The 16884-nt window shown below is 44.4% G+C and overlaps 1 pseudogene; it reads right to left on the minus strand.

The window, feature by feature from the left end:
• Positions 1–270: 270 nt before the first annotated feature.
• On the minus strand, positions 271–9792 carry LOC123153116 (uncharacterized; annotated as a pseudogene).
• Between the last annotated feature and the right edge of the window lie 7092 nt (positions 9793–16884).

A 16884-nucleotide genomic window follows, 5' to 3' on the forward strand; every position in this document is an offset into this window, starting at 1 on the left:
CCCTCCCCCTATATATACCCCTACTCCTCGTCCGTTTCCTCCCTGAAGCCGCCCCAAACCCCTCTCCATCGCCTGCAATCCCTCGCCGGAATCCGAGCGCCGCCGCGCACCATTATCGCCCTAGCTCTCCACTACGACGACCTCATCGCCGTTCGAACCCATCACCGAAACTCCCTCGCTTGCCCGTACCTCCCCGTGCCCTCGCCCTCGCCCAAAACCCACCGGAACACCACCAACGTCGACCACCCGAACGCCACCGCTGCCCCGACCTCACCGCCGATCGTCTCCGACCACCTCCACCGGCGCCACGACCACCGTTGGACTCGTCGTCGTCTGCTTCATCTCCCTGGCCACCCCACTGACGCCGAAGATCACCGGAGCCGCCACACCATCAATGCCGGAAGCTGCCGACCACGCCGGAGCTCCCCTGCCCTCACTATAAGCACCAGGAACACCCTCAGCCGTCGGATCTGTAGTCAATGCATTAGATTAGATTAGATCGAACATTTTGGTTTATTTTGTTAGATCGTTTTAGTTCCGGTTTTATTCGGTTTAGATTGATTCAGGTTTAGTCGGTTTAGCCGATCGGTTTACTCTGTTTAGCCGTAGACCTATATTAGCCTATTAAATGCATGCACGCTGTTTAGTTCCAGATCGCACCCAATTCGGCCCGGTAGCGCCCGTTAGTTTTTTTTTGTTATTTCCGTTTCTGTTTTAAAATCAGAATAGTTCTGATTTTATATTGCTTATAACTTTTATGTTTTAGATCCAAATTGAGTGATTCTTTTTGCATTAGATTCAAAATTTGTTGAAGTTTCTGTTTGTACCTTTGGATTCCAAATTGAGTAGTGTAAATTTGAGTTTTGATGAAATTTGTTCAAATCACTATTTTGGCCGTATCTTGAGTTTTGTTAAATATTTTTTGATTGATTCTTTTTGCTACTGTTTTGTTATTGTTTTGTCTATCCAGAGTCATATAGTGATTTATTTTAGTTTATTTTAAATTAAGTTTTTTTTAGCAAAACAGAACCTTTTCTTTATAGTTTTAATTGTTTTTAAATTATTTCTTTTTGTCACTTTTGACAAATTTAGTTTTGTTTCTGTTATTTAACTGTAGACAATTTTATTCTTATTTTAAAAATTTTATTTTGTTAGTTTTGTATGGAAACTTGTATAGGTCATAGTTAGAGTTTTATAAAAGCTTTTTATTTGTTTCTTTTTGCAAATAAAGTTTTATGAAAAATACTTTCTATTAACTTAGTTGTTTTACTTTTTATTTTTAGTTAATTTATTAGTTTAGTTTTTTCTTTGTTAAGTTTTGCTTAGGACAAAACTATTTTTGTAGTTAAGGCAAAAGGTTTTCCTAGTAGGTTCTTTATAGTTTTCCCCTGTTAGTTCTTTCGATGTGCTATTTGTTTTGTGTTGGGTTTTCTTATTGGGTTTTCTTTTGATTGTTAGATTTGCTTGCTAGAATGCTTGCTTATGTGAATGTCATGTTTGTTATTATAGATTTCATCGGAGAGTTACGAATAGTCCTATCAAGTTAGTTTCGAGAGCGTTGTATTCTTCATCAACCTACCAGGCAAGTTCACTTTGACCATGTTTTTCGTACCTACATTTTTATTGCATTTAGTGTCATCCTTGCAACAACTTCTCCAGTAGTGATATTGATTCTTGTAGTTGAGTATAATGCATGAGGTAGGAACCCACCTCCCTGTTACCAAGCCCGGGACGTATATAGTTTTAATGCTACGCTGTAGTAGACGGGGTTTGGTATGAGTGCTCGGGAGTGGGGTGAGAATGAAGGACTTTACGTCAAAGACAACAACTTCATGATGGCATCTGCAAGGACTGTATCTTCAGGACTCCTCAAGATTTCGAGACTCGAGACAAGAATTCAATACACACTACTGGGTGAAGGATGGTTGACGGGTACCCTGGAGAAACCAGTGGTTGGCCGGGATGCATGGAGAAGCGCCATGACATCTTGCGGAATGCTTCACCCAGACTCAAAGAGACGGAAGAATACTTCATGCCCGGAAGCTTACCTGTGCAACCGCAAGTCACTATGGGCTCTGGCTTGGTTGACCTTAGTTGTGACTCTGGCTGGGACGGTGCTAGCAGATGTAGAACTACGGTAGGATTGGATGAGCACCGGATAGTGGTCAGAGGAACTCTTCGGAAGACCATGTTTCGGTCATCTTGTTCTCAAACACCCTGAAGTGCGAGAATGTAAAGAGAGGGATCGAATCTTGCGGGTAAAGTGTACAAACCTCTGCAGAGGGTTAAAACCTAATCAATTAGCCGTGTCCCCGGTTACGGACAATTTGAGCCTCTGGACTTGGATCTATCTTGGAACTCTCAACACCGGACTGATAACTTAATTGTGGGCAACTTATGATGATTTGGGCTATGAGACATCGGTTGGCGGAACCATGTCAGGATAGAAAACTCCATAGTACAGACTCCGGTTAATTCCTTTGATGTAGGGGAAATAAAACCAGCTTTTACGCAAACAAAACACAGATACAGAGCCACAAAGCCATACTGCATATAGTATAGTTTATCATCTGTTTTCTCTTATGGTGATCTTGCCGGTACATTCAATGTACTGACCTACACAGATGCAACGTCTCATGTTGCAGATATGTTTGTTCCGACAGGTAAGAGTTACGTCATAGGGTTACGGTCTACACTCAACCCGCCGATGGCGTTGATGGGACTCCACACCCGATTGTTTGTTTCCGTTGAGACTTATGAGGTATATATCAGTTTTACGTTATTTATACATGTGATTGCACTTTGATATATACACTGATGTACTGTGTGTGCCAGCATACCGATCCAGGGATGGCACAGATACACAGAGGCTTGACCGTCTGAGGTCGGGTCGTCACATTCATTCTGTTTGGACTCCGTTTGATATTCCTTTTCTTCGAAACCCTAAAATAGGCAAAAAACAACAATTCTTGGCTGGGCCTCCGGTTAGTAGGTTAGTCCCAAAAATAATATAAAAGTGGATAATAAAGCCCAATAATGTCCAAAACAGAAGATAATATAGCATGAAGCAATAAAAAATTATAGATACGTTGGAGACGTATCATGAGGGAGCGGTGGTGGGAGTATCAATCCCAGATGGAGCATCCACCAGAGATTGAAGGATCGGGCATCTACAGGGTGCCGTTTGTGAGGGTGTCGTGCCAGAGCGAGCCGGTGGAGTCTTCGTCGATCGAACCCAACTGCAAGAGGAGAAAACTAGTTGGCCCGACGACGCTTCCCCGCCATTCTCTCCCTCACCGTTCACATCGTCTCACGGGGCGGATGTCTGCCGCCGAGGAATAGGAGGGACTGCCCCCTCCCAGCCCAATAGTCGGGCAGGTTGTGAATTGTCTGGAGGAGCTTAGGGTTGTTCATATTTGTAGGTTGTGAATTGTGTTTTGTGTTGTGTATTTTGAGAGTGCTTTCAGATATGAATGCCTTTTCAATTTCAGATTTGCAATATTGAACATATGAAGTATTTTATGAATTCTAGGGATCTATTTTTAGCACTTAAAAAATGTAGTTTCATAGGAGTATAAAAGTGCAGACAATGTAATTCTCACAGAAGAAACTGCAAGTTTCAGTTTCAGTTTTAGATAAGAAACTCCAAGTTCAGTTTCAGATAAGAAACTGCAACTTTCAAAGGCAGAGCATTTATATTAACACGGCCTTTTCAAACAGTGTTAACATCATGTTGGAAGTTTTATTCATGGTCGAAACTGGAACTACCAGCCAGTTAACATCATGCTGATCAACATTCATGCATAGCACATCTTCATATGATGCACAGTCAAAAAGATATGTTGTTTTCAAAATGCCCACACAATGTCGAGTGTGTGAAAAACAAAGAAAACGAGGGACGAAGTTTTGGCAAGTGTTGGACGTGGTGTGAGTAGATGAAAATTGGGATCCACATGTCAATAAAGGCAGAGACAAAAAATTTGGAGATATTTTCTCTGCACAGGTGGAATCGAACCCGGGCGGAACAGCTGTCGGGTAGTGTCACTCGGCACTAGGCTAGTTCAGTTGTTTCATTAGTAATAAGGCACTTCCTCAGGTGGTCGGATCTCCTCCTGCGCCTTTGTGCGCTCGCCGCGACGCCGTTGTCTGCCATTGTGAACATGCTAAACAAACGAGAGGAATCTGGAGAGGACTGTACGTGGAGAGGCGGATAGTCGGGACCCACCAGGTCTATGGCCGTACGCAAGCAAGTGCATCATCGAAAAAATACTTCCTCCTAATGCTATACTGACGTTGGGGCCCACGGGTTTGTCAACATAGTTACATTTTTTAGGTGCTTCAACGTAGTTACTATAGGAGATAAATTCACAATAAAGCGGAGAGCTGGCAGGTATCATTTATTATCACTGGGGTAGCAAGTATCAGCTGGATTTTGGGCTGCCCCGTCTAGGCTTTCTTTTTTAACATGCACAGCCCACGGCCTCGGATGGGAGGTCCGTAGGCCTGTTTGTATTTTCTTGAGGGCCGTCATGTATCGACCGGCTTATGGACCTCCCATCCGAGGTTTTATTTTTCCTAAAACGTCGGCAACCCAATTTATGTTTTTTTTGAAGAAAACGCAGAGGTCTGTTCTATTTTTTATATAAGAATAGGAACGCCTGGTCCAACTTATGTTTCCCTTCTAACTATATTATATATATTTAAATTATTTTATATGTTATTATATATTATTATTATTGTCATCATATATTTAACAGATACTTACATATGTAAGAAAACAATATCCCACAACTTATTAACTTATAAAAATAATTTCTTAACAATAAAATCCTGGATCTTTTTGGCAATGAAAATCCCGGTGATTGTGTACAAAAGCTTGGTAAGATTTAAGGACCAATGTAATAATAAATCACTTATTATTTAAATATATATATATATATAACAAAATGCTCAGCCCCTGTTTATTTTTTGATAACATTGCTGCGCCCACCCCAACATTATAATTAGAATCAGTCCAGCAAAATCGTGTATTTTGAGAAAGTGCAAATGGCCTATAATTTTTTAGGAAAAACATAAATGGGCCGCATGGACGCTACATTATTAGTTCACCCAGCCCAGCTAATGAACTATAATTCAAAAAAAAGATCAAATTGTCTGTAAATTCTACCCCGCAAAAAAAGACTGTAAATTCTGAAAAAATGGGTTGAATACGTGTCACATTTTTTAGGCTGAAATGTGGACCAATAGGTGGAAGCCAATGCAAATCATTGTCAACTTAGTCAACAAATGATTCTGACATCGTTAGCCATTGGATCTACATCCAATGACCGGCATTCATCTTCAATCTCTCGTCTTCTTCCTCCAGCGTCGCCAGGACCATCTACTCCCACCTCCTGCTGCTAGCAGCTCTTCTTAGCAAGCTTCGCTGTGAAGCGCTACTCCACTGTTCGCCAGGCCATCCCTCCACCCCTCCACACCTCCTGTTCTTCTCCACCGACTGCCGAACCACATCACACCAGAACCAGTTAACCCTCATACATCTCTCTGTCTGCGACTCTACTCTCGCGTCTTACCATCTCCGGCTCGTTGTTGTCCGGGGCCTCGCCGTCGTCCACCACCTTGGATGCGCTCGGCGCAGAGTGGTCAACGAACGACACAATCGGAAGTAAACGGTGTGTGGAGAGGCTGATAGCTGGGTCCACGGCCGCACGCAAGGAAATGCCTCCTTATTACGTGCAAAATAATGATTCCTCCACCTGACAGCTGGGACCCACCGGAAGGACCTCTGTATTTCGCAAAACAAAACGTTCCCACCGCTGACAGGTTGGACCCACCAGCTATATCTTCGCACGCAAGGAAGTGCCTCCTTATTACGCACAAAAAATGAATACCCCCTGGTAGCTGGGACTCACAATAGTGGGAGACTGACTTGTGGGCCAACTAAGTTGACGGGGATGGATGGCTTTGTCAACTTAGTCAATATGAACGATTCTAGCTCCAGTGACCGTACGATGTCCATCCAACGGCCGTAGTGCTTCTTCAACCTCTGGCACTACAAGAAATATGTCAACTTGTGACCACCACTATTGGTCACTGAAAGGTCATGGTTTTTCATTTGCGACCTTTTTGTGACCAAAAACAGAAGGTCAAAAGCTGACGGTCATAAACTGACTATAGCGACCTTTCTTCTGGAATGGTCGAAGACGTTTATGACCAAAATACGTCTACTGTGGCGTTTTGGTCACTAGCAACCTCCCCAGGCCACGTAGGCATCCAGCGTGGCAAGCTGATGTGGCACAAGATTCAGCCCGATCCAATTCGGTTTTCTACATGGGCCTAGCCCAACAATTCAGCCTTTTTATATATTTTTTCTATCAATTTTTGATCGGGGCCAAGCCCAACATTGCAACTTTTTTTATTGTTGGGTTGTGGCCTTTTTGTCTAAACGAATTTAGTTTTTCTTTTTTTTCCAAAAGAAGGGTCCACTAGTCAGATGGGTCCCGGTTGTCAGGTTCTGGTAACTGGGTCCCATTTGTCATGTTCTGGTAAGTGGGTCCCATCTACCAGGCTCATATTCTTCATATTCGAACCAGTATTTAAATGGGTGGACAAAAAGCACACATAATACTTGAAATAAGAGCAACCAGATCCTTACAAGTGTAATACAGTGGCAATCACAGTAATGACTACAAGTGTAATACAATACTTTACAAGCTTTACAAGCAATCACAAACTCACAACATGCCAAACTCGTTGGACTACAATAGTGATATGAACAACATGCCGAACTAGCTGGACAACTGTAGTTAGGGTTGGGAACAAACAACGACCTTCAAGAAAACAGACAACATGCCTTCCTCGGTCACCCTGTTACATGAATCAGCAGGGAAGAATCAGTAAAAAGGTGAAGAATCAGAACAGACCATTCAAGAAAAGGAAACTTATTTAGAATGATAACAAAAATTGAGCTAGTACCATGCTTTTTGTTCTCCAGCTAGTTAAAATGAGATAACTCGTTCATACAAGAAAACAGAGACGCAATATGAACACACAGCAGGATTGACAAGTACACAGCAGGATTCAATAATTTTTTAGGATCGCAAGACACCAATATAAGCTAGAATTGACAAGTACACATCAAGATTCAATTCATCTTGCCCATATACAGCAACCAACAGACATCTAACATTTCAGCATGCACATACAATTTATTTACTTATTTTTGAGCAAAACCGCCCACTGCCAAACAGAATGTCCTTTCATTTGATAAATAAGAATAGCAGGCCAAAGAAAGGCAAGCGTACAACAAACACACTACAGATAAGCAAGATACTAGAGGTCAGCACACAAGTCATATCATATATTCTGTTAACCTTTGACACATCATATAGAATTATGAGCTTGACAGTCGTCGGTCTAACCATATCACGCAAGCAACGGCATACAAACTAATTAGCAATACTATATATGATGCAGCATACGGACAGAATTTCTACCTTGTTATCATTAGGGAGCAACAGGGGGTGGGGGAAGATTTCGATCGGCTTCGTGTCAGCTGCCATCACCACAAACTCAGAGTCTTGGTAGCTGGGGAAAATAGAAAACGGAGATTAAAAATCATAGGAACTGAAATTAGCATGACCGACCAAAGCACGCAGCTAGGGACTGGTCACCTTCAAGGTAGAACAATGAATTAACTAGTTTTAGTCAAAGTCGTAAGCATGCACATACAGACATACATACGAATTGAACCAGAATCCATGTATGTCTGTGCACTTAATTGCAGGTTCTATCCAACTTGCAATTGGAAGGAGTACAACCTAGTTTACTAGCAGCCTAACAAAAGATTCAGGTTCTTGGTTTGGTGCATGAATCCTGCTGTCGTAGACAGACAGAGAGGAAAGAGCACTGACGGCACAACTACGACAGCAGAGCGATGCGAGCCAGTCAGGCAGTGCTTGATAAGCTATTGATAAGCAGTTTGCACACAATTAGCAGGCAACCAACAAAGTAATGTTGTATACTGTTCTGCAGTAAAGAGTAGAATTTCTTTCTGTTGGCTCTGAAATTTCTGTCCATGGTGCACACATGACATACCATCGATTTGAATGTGAAACTTAATTCTGCACAATTTAGTTGCTTATAAATTTCAGCACCAGATTAGCATGTCTCGTTACTAATGAAGTACTTCCTTTATCAATCATAGAATGGAAGGAATCACACAACATCGGGTAGTACTGTAATTGGATTTAGTAGTAAATCTGTAGATACATGTGGTTGGTATCTACTAGTAGGGAGTTGCACAGCATCTGGTGTTCTAATTAGAGAGTTGCTAGTGTGTTTTACTTGCCCTGCTCTGCTCTTCTTTTCTACAAGCGAAAGCAGAGCAGGGAGAGCAAGCACACTACCATAACATACAAAGCCATCTACAACCAGCCCAAAAACATACATACCTACAGGACTCACTCACGCACTGCCATTGTGTTATGGATGAGCAAGTCTAGTGTGTGAGAGAAAATGCAAACAAGTTGAGGTAAAGTGCTGACCCCATGCTGTGAGGAACAGATCGAGGAGCTAATAACTGGGCAATGCAGCACCAAGTCCGACTCTACTACTACTACCTGTGATGCATCATTGTTGATCCATGGCAGATAATAGTAAAGATTAGAATCCATGATTTTGATACAGAAGTTACCTAGCCTGGTAGCCTAGCATAGAACAACACTACATAGTACTTGGCCAGCAAATTTGAGCAATTCAGTGACCGCATCGCATGACAACAAATATAAAAACTATGAACAACATTGCATATGATGTGTGACAACAGAGAACACATTTGACAATGCAGAACGCATGCGCAACCACACATCCCATAACAGGGTTACAATCTAGAGGCAGTTAGCTAGCTGCTACCAGATCGCTCAGTCATCAATATAGAACTGCAAAAGAGCGCAAAAGAAATAAATCAACGAGAGCATGAGGCATACTGTAGCCGGCTAGCTAGATTTCATCTTGAGACTTATCCTTGTGCTTCTGTAGCATCTCGATAACTTGGTCCAGGGGTGGGTCTCCGGGCCTCCGAAAAACCCGGTCACCGATCTTGAACTTGTACGCCTCCGGCTGCACAGAATGAACTCCTTCAACTACAAAACACATACATCCATGCATGTATACACTTGAGCTAGCATGCACCAACCAGTGTGTAACTAACCAACTACTCTAGCTAATTAACTTCAAGCACGAACAATTAACCAATTAAACAAGACAGAAACTAGCATAATGATCTATAAACAAAATGGGAAGTAAGCAGACGTGACCTGGAGGTCGTTGGAGAGCTCGGGCGTGACCTGGAGGTACTTGGTCTTGTCCTTGAGCCCGGCCAGGGCCACCTTCTTCCCCGAACACAGACACATACACCTTGCACACCTGCATACACAAACCGGAGCAGAGACAAGGAACTCAGCATCCCAGATTGCAGCGCAGCCGCATCGTTTCGAGGGAGAGTCCGGGCGTGACCTGGAGGTCGTTGGAGAGCTCGATGTCGGCGATGGTGGTGGGGGAGGAGAGGTAGCGGTAGGCGCCGAGGGCGGCCTCGGGGAGGACGGCGCGCTGCATGACGGGGTCGCGGGTCAGCATGTCCGCCAGCTCCCGTTGGATCTGCTTCGCCACCATTCGCACCCGTCGCTCCTTGGCCATGCACCGCACCACGCGCAGCCGCCGCACGGAGACGGGCACCTCTGCGGCGAGGGCCCGTGGCAGCGGCGGGGACACCAGCGGCCGTCACGGGAACATCCTCACTGGCTTCATGGTGGTGGGGGATTTTGCGCCGCGGTGAGGCCGTCAGCCATCGCTGTGGGGAGTGGGAAGGGAAGGGGCGAGAGGAGGAGGGCGTGGGGAACGATGACGAGCTCCGCCGGAGGGAGGTGGTAGCGGCGACGTGAGACAGCGAGGAAACGGGGGATCTGGATGGTGGAAGGAAGGATGGCCAGCGCTGGGGGCGATGAAGAGGTCGGCGGCGGCGGGGGTGGGGGAGGCCGGCGGCGGGTTTGGGATGGCAGAGAGAGGGAGGTCTGGGTCGGGGAGAGGGGGATCTGGGAGGAGGTGGCGGCGGCGAGGATCTGAGGGAGTAGGAGTGCGGCGGCTGCGAGGATAGGAGGGGTGCGATGGGGGGGTCGATGGGATCTGACCTAGGGTTTGGGCTGCGGGTGGGGGGGGGGTATCTCCTTTTCATTTTATTTTCTTTTTTCTGTAGATAGATGGATGGATGGATGTGGGATGGAGAGATGGATGGATGGATGGATGGGCGCCATGTCATCAATCCGTGGGAAGAGTCGTGATTGGTTCGAAAAACCAGTGATTTAAAAAATGTCTAAGTACTAAAAATAGAGGGATTTTGTGAAGTAGCTATCAAAAATATTTTGCAAAATGGCACCGCACAAATTTTCACTAGATTTAGACCACATTTTATGGATAAGGACCAATTTCTATGCATTTCTGGTCTTTCTAGCTATTTTTAATCATTTTCCGAGTGCCCAAAATGACTTTTTTTGTGAAGGACCTACCATATATTTGTTGCAAAATTGTACCAAATCAATTTTCTAAAATACTAGGACATATTTAATGCACAATTGACCAAATTATTGGGTGTCAAAATTTTTGATCCACCTCTCATGAAAAAGACAAATTTCCGCTCATTCAGCTGGAAACGGGTCAAATTTGAACTGCAGCGTCCTCATTGTTTGTTATTTATTTTTTCCCAAAAATCATTTCTAGGTACAAAAGTATCTATTTAATCAAAGAAACACCAAAAAAATTCCAAGATTCAAGCACTAGCTAGGAACAGTCATTCCCGCCGTTTTGACCGCATTTTGAAACGGGCATAAAAAATTCAAAAAAAATCAAAAAATTGGGAAACCTTCGCATTGTGCCATTATATGTGGCCAAGTTCTTAGGAAAAATAACAAACTTGTAATACGGCAATTATTTTAAAAAGGTGTTCTCAGAAACGAGCTATCACGTGTGGAGATCAATGGCTTTGAAGCCAAATGATCAATCTTATGGCCACATCCATGGCATAGTTTGTTCAAATTATCTCATATTGTGCACAAGGGTGCATATTGTAATGGCAAACAATGTTGCCTAAGGAAGTTTTCATTTTCTTTGGACGAAAAAACCATTTTCCATTTTTTGAGTGCCCAAAAGGAGGTTTTTTTGTGAAGGACCTCCCAAATAATTGTTGCAAAATTGGACCAAATCATTTTTCTAAAATACTAGGCCATATTTAATGCACAATCGACCAAATGGTTGGGTGTAAAAAGTTTTGATCCACCTCTCATGAAAAAGACAAATTTCCGCCGATTCAGCTGGAAGCGGGTCAAATTTGAACTGTAGCTGCCTTGTAGTTTGCTCTTTATTTTTTCCAAAAATCATTTCTAGGTACATAAGTATCTATTTAATCATAGAAACACCAAAAAAATTCCAAGATTCAACCACTAGTTAGGAACGGTCATTCGCACCGTTTTGACCGCATTTTGAAACGGGCATAAAAAATCAAAAGAAATAAAAAAATTGGGAAACCTTCGCAGTGTCATTATATGTGGCCAAGTTCTTAGGAAAAATAACAAACTTGTAATACATAAATTATTTTAAAAAAGTGTTCTCAGAAACGAGCTATCACGTGTGGAGATCAATGGCTTTCAAGCCAAATGATCAATCTTATGGCCACATCCATGGCATAGTTTGTTCAAATGATCTCATATTGTGCACAAGGGTGCATATTGGAATGGCAAACAATGTTGCCTAAGGAAGTTTTCATTTTCTTTGGACAAAAAACCATTTTCCATTTTTCGAGTGCCCAAAAGGAGGTTTTTTTGTGAAGGACCTACCAAATAATTGTTGCAAAATTGGACCAAATCATTTTTCTAAAATACTAGGACATATTTAATGCACAATTGACCAAATGGTTGGGTGTAAAAAGTTTTGATCCACCTCTCATGAAAAAGACAAATTTCCGTTGATTCAGTTGGAAGCGGGTCAAATTTGAACTGTAGTTGCCTTGTAGTTTGCTCTTTATTTTTTCCAAAAATCATTTCTAGGTACATAAGTATCTATTTAATCATAGAAACACCAAAAAAATTCCAAGATTCAACCACTAGCTAAGAACGGTCATTCCCGCCGTTTTGACCGCATTTTGAAACGGGCATAAAAAATTTAAAAAAATCAAAAAATTGGGAAACCTTCGCATTGTGTCATTATATGTGGCCAAGTTCCTAGGAAAAATAACAAACTTGTAATACGGCAATTATTTTAAAAAAGTGTTCTAAAAAACGAGCTATCACGTGTGGAGATCAATGGCTTTCAGGCCAAATGATCAATCTTATGGCCGCATTCATGGCATAGTTTGTTCAAATGATCTCATATTGTGCACAATGGTGCATATTGGAATGGCTAACAATGTTGCCTAAGGAAGTTTCCATTTTCTTTGGACGAAAAAACCATTTTCCATTTTTCGAGTGCCCAAAAGGAGGTTTTTTTATGAAGGACCTCCCAAATAATTGTTGCAAAATTGGACCAAATAAATTTTCTAAAATACTAGGACATATTTAATGCACAATTGACAAAATGGTTGGGTGTAAAAGGTTTTGATCCACCTCTAGTGAAAAAGACAAATTTCCGCCGATTCAGTTGGAAGCGGGTCAAATTTGAACTGCAGCTGCCTCATAGTTTGCTATTTATTTTTTCCAAAAATCATTTATAGTTACATAAGTACCTATTTAATCATAAATACATGGTTTGGTGGTGATACGTCGAGGTTTGGGCGGTGGCCGAGGCCCCCAACTCTAGAGCGCGTAAACTCGCATGCCCGCCGCGTGGTCACCGCGTGACCGTGGCGTTGCCATGTGTTCTGTGCAGCCTAGGCATGTCTAGTGGGTTGGGCACTCCCCAAGTAGGTGCTAGGAAGAAAACTACAACATAAGATTCTCACGAGGAGGCTGATCGATGCTCAAACATGAATTAGCAGCCAAGTGTTTGATTAGCGGTACGGGAAATGTACATGGCTAATGGTCGTGAGTTTTGGCTGAGGATGATCAGTTAAATAAGACCGTCTTCACAAATTTTCAGCTCAAAAGGAGGAGCCTAGGTGGTACTTGCTTTGCAAACTACCACACTGGATATAAATACGAATGTTGAAGCTCGGCTCAAAATAATGAATGGATTGAGCTTGCATTTGGTGGAGGATGGTTATTTGGGCATAGGAAAGCACTGTAGAAATTGGATACTATTCAGACATGCCAAAGTGGTAGTTCCTTCACAAACTGTTGTTCTGAACAGAAAGGGAAAATGAATATTTGTGAATTATTTTTGAACTAGGCAAGGAAGATTTTTACATATTTGACGAAGATATGACCCAAAGAATTTATGAGATTTTTTTGGGAATTTTGGGAATGACAGAAATATAGGTTGCTTCACAACCTAGGGCAAAAACTACCACATGGACATGACACATAGGAAAAATTGATGAGGTGGCGCCTAGTCATAGCAACCCACCACAATTTACAAGGCTATGACCATCTATATTGGTCGTTAACAACTAGAAATAAGGCAGCGGACTAGCGTTGTTTGCTTTATGACCATTTCATGTAAGAAAATTACGACCTTTCTGACCAAAATGGTCGCAATGGTTTAGGGTTTGGAGCCCTCCGAACAGCTTTTGACCAATTGGTCTAAAATGGTCATAAATTTATGACCAATTCTTCGAGGGTCACTGACAGAAGGTCATAAGTTGACATATTTCTTGTAGTGTGGTCTTCTTGCTCCAGCCGCCCAAACCAGCGTCGGTCGTGCCTCGTGCTCCCGCCTCCCGTGGCCGGCTGCGATGCCACGGAGGCCTCACCGCCCCCTACTATTCCCACCGCTGGCCAGGCCATCCCTCTACTCACCCACACCCCCTGTTATTCTGCGGCGACGGCAGCCTTACACCGCAGCGAACCAGTGAACCCTCATACTCCTCTACGCGCGAGCATCCACTGTCGGGTCTTCCCCGGCTCCGCGTCGTCCCCTTCCTAGGCCTCGCCGTCGTCCACCGTCCTAGTGCTCTCGGCGCGGCGTGGTCAATGTGGTCAAGGAACGGCTTCCATCAGACTTGGACTGTACGTGGAGAGGCTAACAGCTGGGTCCACGGCCGCAGCAAGGAAGTGCCTCCTTATTACGCGGAAAATAATGATTCCTCCACCTGACAGCAGGGACCCACCGGACGGGCAACCGGATTTCATGAAAAAAATGTTTCCTCCCTGACTGCTGGGACCTACCGGCGACATCTTCACATGCAAGGAAGTGCGTCCGGGAAAAAAATGATTCCCCCCCTGACTGTTGGGACCCACCAGCTACATCTTCGCACGCAAGGAAGTGCCTGACAGTCGGGACCCACCTGGTCGAAGCGTACATAGCGTTGTCATTCTGGTCGCGAACGTGTACGTATATACTGGTCCATGTAGAGGCGCGCACATGTCGTAGTAGAGGCGCGCACGTAGCATGTACACATACGTACAGCGACCAGTGTGCAAGAAAGAAAATACGGCCACATACGTACATATGGGCAGGGTCTCGAACGCCTACTCTCGCATACGTATGGCCAGGGCTCGTGTACATGGCTGTATCGGAACAAAGAAACAGCTTCATCGTCGTGTTCATGGGGAGCCAACCGGCTGGGTCAGAATGGAATGCGTCCTCGTGTTCATCGGGAGAGCTTGGACGGAACAGCCGATGGAAACGAGGCCTGGCGTACAGAATAACGAAGGAAACGGCCTTGTGTTCGACCGACCACGGTTGAAACGGGATCCTGTTCATCGGGAGGGGTCTGGTGTACCGCAAAACGGAGAAAACGGACCTCCTACGGTCGAAATGGGGGTCTTGTTCATCAGGAGGGGTGTGGCGTACCACAAAACGGAGGAAACAGACTTGTGTTGGAGCGCTACGGTCGAAACGGTGATCCTGCTCATCGAGAGGGGTGTGGCGTACCGCAAAACGGGACTCCACAGGATACTGTTCATCTCCACCGTCGACCCCCTCTAGCCTCCATGGGCTACTGTTCATCCACCGTCAACCTCCTCCAGCCTCCACCTGCGACTGTTCATCCACGAGCTCCTGTTCATCAAGCCTCCACCGTGCGCTACTCCATCGGCCACTGTTCAACCAGCCCTCTCCACGGGCTCCTGTTCAACCACCCCTCCATGGGCTACTGTTCATCCAGCCCTCCACCATCTACTCTTCATCCAGCCCTCCACGGGGTGGTCTTGTTCATCTAGCCCTCCACGTGGTCCTGTTCATCCAGCCCCAACCGGCTCGATCGATCGGGGTCCTGTTCATCCACCCCCACCGGGAACTGTTCATCCACCCCCCCAGCAACGCTCACTGTTCATCCAGAGGCAGCATCAATCGGCTTCAGTTAGCAGTAGTAGCGAAGGAATGGCTTGATCGGGTTCAGTTAACAGCCATCGATCGATCGCTCGGGTTCAGTAACACGTAGCCTGCACTGCAATCACTCGGGTTCAGTAGGTGAACGCCTCGCTCGGGTTCAGTTAGAGCCCAACGCATCGCACCCACGCACGTGCGTGTACGAGAGAAACGCGCAAACCTTTGTGCATCTCTCGGCCCCGACCACCCACCGTAACCGGGAACACCCCGATATTTTCCTCGCCCTCGCTTCTACCACGGTTTTTTTCATCATGGACGGCCCAAAGAATGTCATGCAGCTGCGTCTCCGGCCCGCCCAAGACGAAAAGCCCATTTTCTGTCATGATTTTTTGTCATAGAAGTAGGAGCCCACCACATCTATGATTATACCGGGTTTTGTCACAATTATCGTCATAGAAGTGTCATATGTATGACAGGAAAAAAATTCATTCAACCCAAAATGTCACGGATGTGTCTTTTTTGTAGTGTGGGTTTGAGACCCAGGGCAAACATTTTTTTATTTTTTTAAAATTGTGGGCGTCTCTAGCACACAGTAAATTGAGTTCAGCACATTCAGTTCACCTAAATTCAGTTAGTTCAGTAAAATGGAGCAAATTTAGTTCACCCAACATTCAGTTAGTATAGCAAATTCAGTTAGTATAGTAAAATGGAGGTGCCAACATTCAGCAAATTCAGTTTATGGCCCCAGTAAAATTCAGCAAATGCACATGTGCTGCATCCCATGAACTCGTAGCAAAGTTCAGGAAATTCAACAAGTTACAAGATGCCAACATTCATGGCCCTACAAAGTTCAACCATGAACTCATACCAAAATACAGTTCATCACTGAACTTGCAACAAAAATTGTAACATGACAAAATCCATGCCTCGGGTGCTGCATTCAGATCTGGAATCTATGTAGGTATGTCATCTCCACACAACAACCATAAGAAGCCCCTCCTTCCTACACCTGAAGATGTTCCTGCACGTGAAGATGATGTATTTCTTCATCTGCCCCTCCCTGCACTTGAAGATCCTCCAACTACTACATTTCTTCCTCTGCCCCTCCTTGCACTTGAAGATCCTTCAGCTATTGCATTTCTTCCTCGGCCCCTCCCTGCACCTGAACATGTGCCAGCTGCTGCATTTCTTCCTCTGCCCCTCCTTGCACCTGAAGATGTGCCAGCTGCTGCATTTTTTCTCTTTCCTCTACTAGCAGATTGTGAGTCTTCTCCTCTTTCAGTTCTTCTTATTGTTCTTCCAATATTCATCTGTGTTGTGACTGTTGGCTGGGGAATTGCCGCACCAGCAGCTGCAACAAATGCTGATTGTTCTACTAGGGGGCCATGGAACCTTTGTGGAGCCCTGTGAGATCTCTCCCTCCTGGCCATGCTTGAAACCATGCTGTCTGGCAACTGGCTAGGATCCATA

Source organism: Triticum aestivum, chromosome 7A (assembly GCF_018294505.1).
Source record: "Triticum aestivum cultivar Chinese Spring chromosome 7A, IWGSC CS RefSeq v2.1, whole genome shotgun sequence".
NCBI lineage: Eukaryota > Viridiplantae > Streptophyta > Magnoliopsida > Poales > Poaceae > Triticum > Triticum aestivum.